Raw genomic sequence first — 6,000 nt, forward strand, 5'->3', positions numbered from 1 at the left:
AAGGGCTCACAGAGGCTGAGAGAGACTATTCGGCTGAGGAGGGAACCAGCAGGGGGAGAGGTGGAGGAGTTCCAAGGGAAAGTGAGTCGGAGGGAGGGCTCAGAGACACTTCCAGCGAAAATAGTGGGGAGGTTTCAGGACCTCCCATAGGGACACCTACTCCTCGCCGGAAACTGTCACGCCGAGAGTCCAGAAGACGCGTTTCCGTTAAGGAACTTTTATGCTGGAAGAAGTTCCGTAAACGCCCACTGTCCGATTCTACGAGCGACTGATGGAGCCATGCTTAAGGAGCTCCGTCACAGACAGAGGTTTGTGGACTTAGCCAAACTCTGAGGGACTAGGATTTTACGCACAAGCAGCTCACCATCCCATCACAGTTATGAAACATATTTCCAATTCAGTGTGTTTTGCTGAGAGATGCCTTTTTCTTTTTAAGTCACTTGTATCTCCTTACTTGTCAGGCTAATACTAATAACTGGCCGCTTAAGAAGGAAACAGAAATTGTGTGCTAGGAAATGAAAGGAGTGGGGGAAAACTTAATCAAAACTTACTTGTTTAGTCATCTTGAAGTTCATATATTTATATATACTCCTTTATTACTTTTCTACTCAAGTAACCCATGTGACTTCCTTGGAGGTTTTTAAGCAGAGATTGGATGGCCATCTGTCATGGATGCTTTAGTTGAGATTCCTGCATTCCAACTCCACAATTCTATGTGCCACTTTTGTTGTAATGGTCATTACTACTACTTTCTGCATTGCTTTCCAGTGTACAAAAAGCTTTATCATCCTGATACATCCTCCCCCAAAATTACTTGAGATAAAATTGGTTGAGGAACAGAGGCTTCCCATTTTCTTTTATATGCACTATTAAAAGGATTTATTATTAGAACCCATCTCAAGATGAAATTATTCATCAGTTATAAGAATCACTATTCATTATCATTAATGGAGATTCCCCGCTGCATTATCGGAAGGGAATTAGTTTGGAGCTGGAATACTTGAACAACATATTCAGAGTCTAACTCTTCATTTATGAACTCCTCTTCAGACAGAGGAGTTAATTCCTTTCCTATTATGTGTTATATACATGACCCAGCTTATACATTCTATCCTATATACCAGGAGTGGAAAGCCTTAGGACAGGGAGCAGTGTGCAGCCCCCAGACCTCTCTGTCTGAACCTTGTGAGTCTGCCCAGGCTACATCCCTCACTGGCCATGCTTCATGTCCTCTTTGAGTGTTTTGGCCTAACTGGAATATGTCCTTGAACTCTCACGCCTTTTGTTTGCCTGGATGCTCCGCCCAGTTTTGCCTCTGGCCTTGCCCCATTGAAAGCTGTTAGATGAATAAAAACCATAGCTGTCAACATTTCCCTTTTTTTAAGGGAAATTCCCTTATTCCGAATAGGATTCCTTGCAAGAAAAGGGAAAAGTTGACAGCTATGATAAAAAATGGACTCTTGTATTGAAATAAAAATGCTCCAGTCCAAAATGCTCCAGTCCAAAAATATGGTTCAAAAGCTTTACTTACAGAACTTAACTTCAAAACAACTTAAAACAATAAAAGTTTCATTCAGTTAGATGCATAATTTCTTATACTAGTCCCAGCATAAGGCATAATATTATAGATTACAAATATCTTGCATCCTGAGCTAAAATCAAGGCTCCGTCTCTTCTCCATTGCATCCTCCATTAGCCCCAGGATGTTTGTTGGAGAGAGAGATTTGCACGTCCATTCTCTTCAGTAGCTTGGAACAAAGAGAGACCCCTACCCAAGACAGATGCCTCCAGATTAGCATATTTTCAGGGCTGTAATCCAATCCTTTTCATATGACTGAGTTGAACACCTTGTGACTGAGCCACAGATATACAGCCTCACTCAATGATTAACCTGTTGGACTCTTCTTCAGCTTCCAATGGAAATTTCCAGCCCGGCTTCACAGTACAATACAGGCACATTATTAAATTTTCCATTTCAATGTACATTAAAGAATTATACTTAACATGCCCACCACTGACATGTGTCCCTTGGAAGGTTGCCCAGAAAGGAATGTGTTCTTCAAGCAGAAAAATGTCTCCCCCCTTTTATATACTATGAGTGAACTGGTTCTCCAAGTGCCATTCCGTATATTGCCATCAATGCACTTGTGGGAGGTATCAGCTATGCTCAGGAGAAATCAAGATTTACAGAAGTACCCCTAAAAAAGTGTGTGTGTGGGGGGGAATATCCTGGAAGAGGGTGGAACCCTGAAAAGGAGCACCTCACATTTCAACATTTTGTTGCTTGCTGTCTGTAATTCCTCACATAGTCCTAGAGGATGAGGGACCATTTGGGGTGAAATTATGTGTATATCATGGTGTATCTTGCTTCCAAATTGCTTCGGGGGAGCAGGTAATCCCACCAGCTTGGTGGAAACATACATACATTAAACACGGTGTGGATTTATTCAAAAGCTCTGGATCAAACCTGTTTCCTGGGAGGTGTACCAATTATGCAGATGTAATATGCTTCAGGGTGCTTATTAAACCCGTTCCTATGCATTTCTAGAATAAAAATATATTTTAAAAATCTGCACTTTGATACTAGATGAGCGCTGCCACAGAAAGCCACAAATAGAAATTTGTGTTCCATATCCCGTATCTCAAAGGATTTTCACAACTACCTCAAGGGCTATTCTGCAGCCGGATCTCCTGGTGCGGAATTGACTTCTGAAGCAGCCAGCTGTAGGCCCTGCTGGGTTTCTGCTGCCTCTCACAGACTCTGGCAGCAAATGCAGGAGGTGATGAGGAAAGCACAAATGTTAGAGGCCTTCCCCCTGCCCCAGTCTTCAGATGTTCAGCTACGTAACCAGTGGGCCTCTTGGTTCCATGAAGGCTCCTGGCAATGATTCACTTGCTTGCTTGCTTACTGTACCTGCCAATCTCCCCTTGACAAACAGTTCTTTTTGTCCTTCTTCAGGCCAGGAGATAAGGTCAGATTTGGGCATTGGAGGGCATTCCAGGGAGGCCACCATAGGTCTCCAGCACGTGCACTGCCCATCCTGGAGAAATGCACAGCCACCTTCTCAAAAGGGAAAGGAACCTGAGCTGGCTGCATAATCACTTCGCCGCAGAGAGGACCCAGAACATCTTTCCTGCTGCCTTTGAAACTGTAACTGTTATGTACTGAAGTTCTCACCCTGGGCCAGCAGGGGGATACTGTAGATAGTTTTCACTCAGGTCCACATATGCAAATAAGGAATTGAAAGTGACGCTCAGTGATTGGATAGTTACAGAAAGTTGTTTCTGTTGCTTTGTGGTTGAGCTCTATATAAGCAGGTTGGCTGAACCCTTCAGCCCAGTTCTGTTCTGGCCTGTGAATAAACAAGAGCTGTTTGAATAATCGCTGTGTCGTCTGATATGTTCACCCACAACTTAATAGTAACAGTGGCACGTCAGGTTCCTTTTTGAATCTGGAGGCCTATGGTTGTATGGCAGCCCTTCCCACTCCACCTTGGGGAGATGCAATCGCTCCTGGTTTTAATAGCATAAGCATACAAGTAAATGAGACAACAGGAGACCTGTGATTGTATCCCCTGAGCAGTAGGTTTGAGAGTGATCCTGGGGCAACATGCCCACTGGTAGGGCCTCTCCACAGGTGGTGGCCTATTCTGGACTTATCTGGTGGTCATGGGTAACAACAACAACAACAACAATAGTAATAATAATTTATTTATATCCCGCCCATCTGGCTGGGTTGCCCCACCACTCTGGGCAACTTAACAGCATATTAAAAACTGTAATACATTATACATTAAAAACCCTAAACAGGGCTACCTTCAGATGTCTCCTAAAAGTCAGATAGTTGTTTATTTCCTTGACATCTGATGGGAGGGTGTTGCACAGGGCGGGCGCCACTACTGAGAAGGCCCTTGATTCTCTGTATCCTCACTTCTCGCAGTGAGGGAACCTTTAGAAAGCCCTCGGAGCGGGACCTCAGTGTATGGGCTGAACGATGGGGGTGGAGACACTCCTTCAGGTATACTGGACTGAGGCTGTTTAGGGCTTTGAAGGTCAGCACCAACAGGGTAGCAGCAGTACTATGGGCAACACCAGGCAGCTGTGTTTAGCCACCATTTTAGCTTCCCACAGTGTCTCAAGGATGTTACAAAGTTCTCATGAAAAATTTTGTATTAAATTTTACCTCATATGTACATTGTTGAAAACCATTTCCCTGACAGAATTCATTTTTGTATGTTATTTTTACTAGTATATGCTTTCTTATGCACACCCTACCTCAGTTTGTTTGGGTTTTTTTCATACATTTCCGTACATATTATTTGGTTGGAGACCTGCACTACAACATATCGAGAAGTGTGGATTTCAGAGGTTGGCTGTGTGTCTGCTTTGTGTATTGTATCAGGAAATGAGAGTTGGGTAGATTAACTGCAAATTGACTCAAATTCCTGGCCCATTCCAAGCCCTACACCTGGGGTGGGGAGCACAACCATATCCCAACACAGGCCTCTTCCAGGCCCCACATGCCTGTTGTGGGTGGGGCCAGAAGAAAAAGTGGGAAGGACAAATGGATGCTCCCCTTAATGGCCCATCACCCAGGCAATCGCCTCATCAGGCAGCTAACCTGACTTATATTTTAACACTTGCTTCATCCGGGGTTAGAAGGGTCCCAGCATACAGCCCCCTGCCCAAAGACATGCTTGAAAACATGAACCACAAGGGCTGAGTAGAAAGCCAGGGAGCAAACACCCTTGGTAGTTGAAAGCTGGTATATTATTGGCATTTTGAACACTGCACAACTCCCAAACACACAGGATTAACTATATACTATATATATACTATATATGGGACGCGGGTGGCGCTGTGGGTAAAACCTCAGCGCCTAGGACTTGCCGATCGCATAGTCGGCGGTTCGAATCCCCGTGGCGGGGTGCGCTCCCGTCGTTTGGTCCCAGCTCCTGCCCACCTAGCAGTTCGAAAGCACCCTTAAGTGCAAGTAGATAAATAGGGACCGCTTTATAGAAAAGTTCAGTAAATGTTGCTAATGGTGCTTGTGAAATCCTTTGTGTTTATTTACCGGCATCACACAGAATAATATTTGTGAATATGCAAATACCATTTCCAGTTATTTTAAAGTGAGTTTTCAAGAGTTTTGGGCCACAGGATGTAGAGGGGAGCTTTTTTTGACAAAAACAAAAGAAGACGAAAACATATATAGCAATGAAAAATATTTTTCTGTGCTATTTCCTCACCACCACAGGCTGAAGAAATAGCTTCAGGTCCTTGGCAATAATTTTCATTTACTTCTTCATTGCTAAGATACAGTACTTCCATTAAACTGACATGCCATTCTTTCCTTTGTTCTCACATATTATGGGTAAATTAAAAAGATTTATTTATTACCCTTTTTACAGTCTTCCAGTCTTCCTGTTAGCTATTAAGACTTTTACAGTTGTGCTGAGACTCCAGAGCTGAAGGGCAGCACATGTTGGCCTCCGAAATCAAGCCGAGAGCTGAGGGCCAGTGTCATGGCAAGGAAGAGACCAACCTGTTCTGTCTGTCAGCCATAGAAAGAGCAGCTCCAAGGAGTTTGCTTGCCCCCTCCTTGACAGGAAGAGCACTGATAAGAACTTAGTACAGTGGTACCTTCAGGTTACATACGCTTCAGGTTACAGACTCTGCTAACCCAGAAATAGTACCTCGGGTTAAGAACTTTGCTTCAGGATGAGAACAGAAATTGGGCTCCGGCAGTGCGGCAACAGCGGGAGGCCCCATTAGCTAAAATGGTGCTTCAGGTTAAGAACAGTTTCAGGTTAAGTACGGACCTCCGGAATGAATTAAGTACTTAATCCGAGGTACCACTGTAACTAAGAACTAGTGTCTGAGTCGTTTTTTTTCTTCTTCCCTTCCAACCCCTTTTCTTTTTGTGTTGCGTCTTTTATATCGTAAGTCTTATTCTTGACCCTTGTCAGCTGCTCTGGGAGGCAGTTTTGGCTGAAGAGC

Source organism: Podarcis raffonei, chromosome 12 (genome assembly GCF_027172205.1).
Source record: "Podarcis raffonei isolate rPodRaf1 chromosome 12, rPodRaf1.pri, whole genome shotgun sequence".
NCBI classification, from domain to species: Eukaryota; Metazoa; Chordata; class Lepidosauria; order Squamata; family Lacertidae; genus Podarcis; species Podarcis raffonei.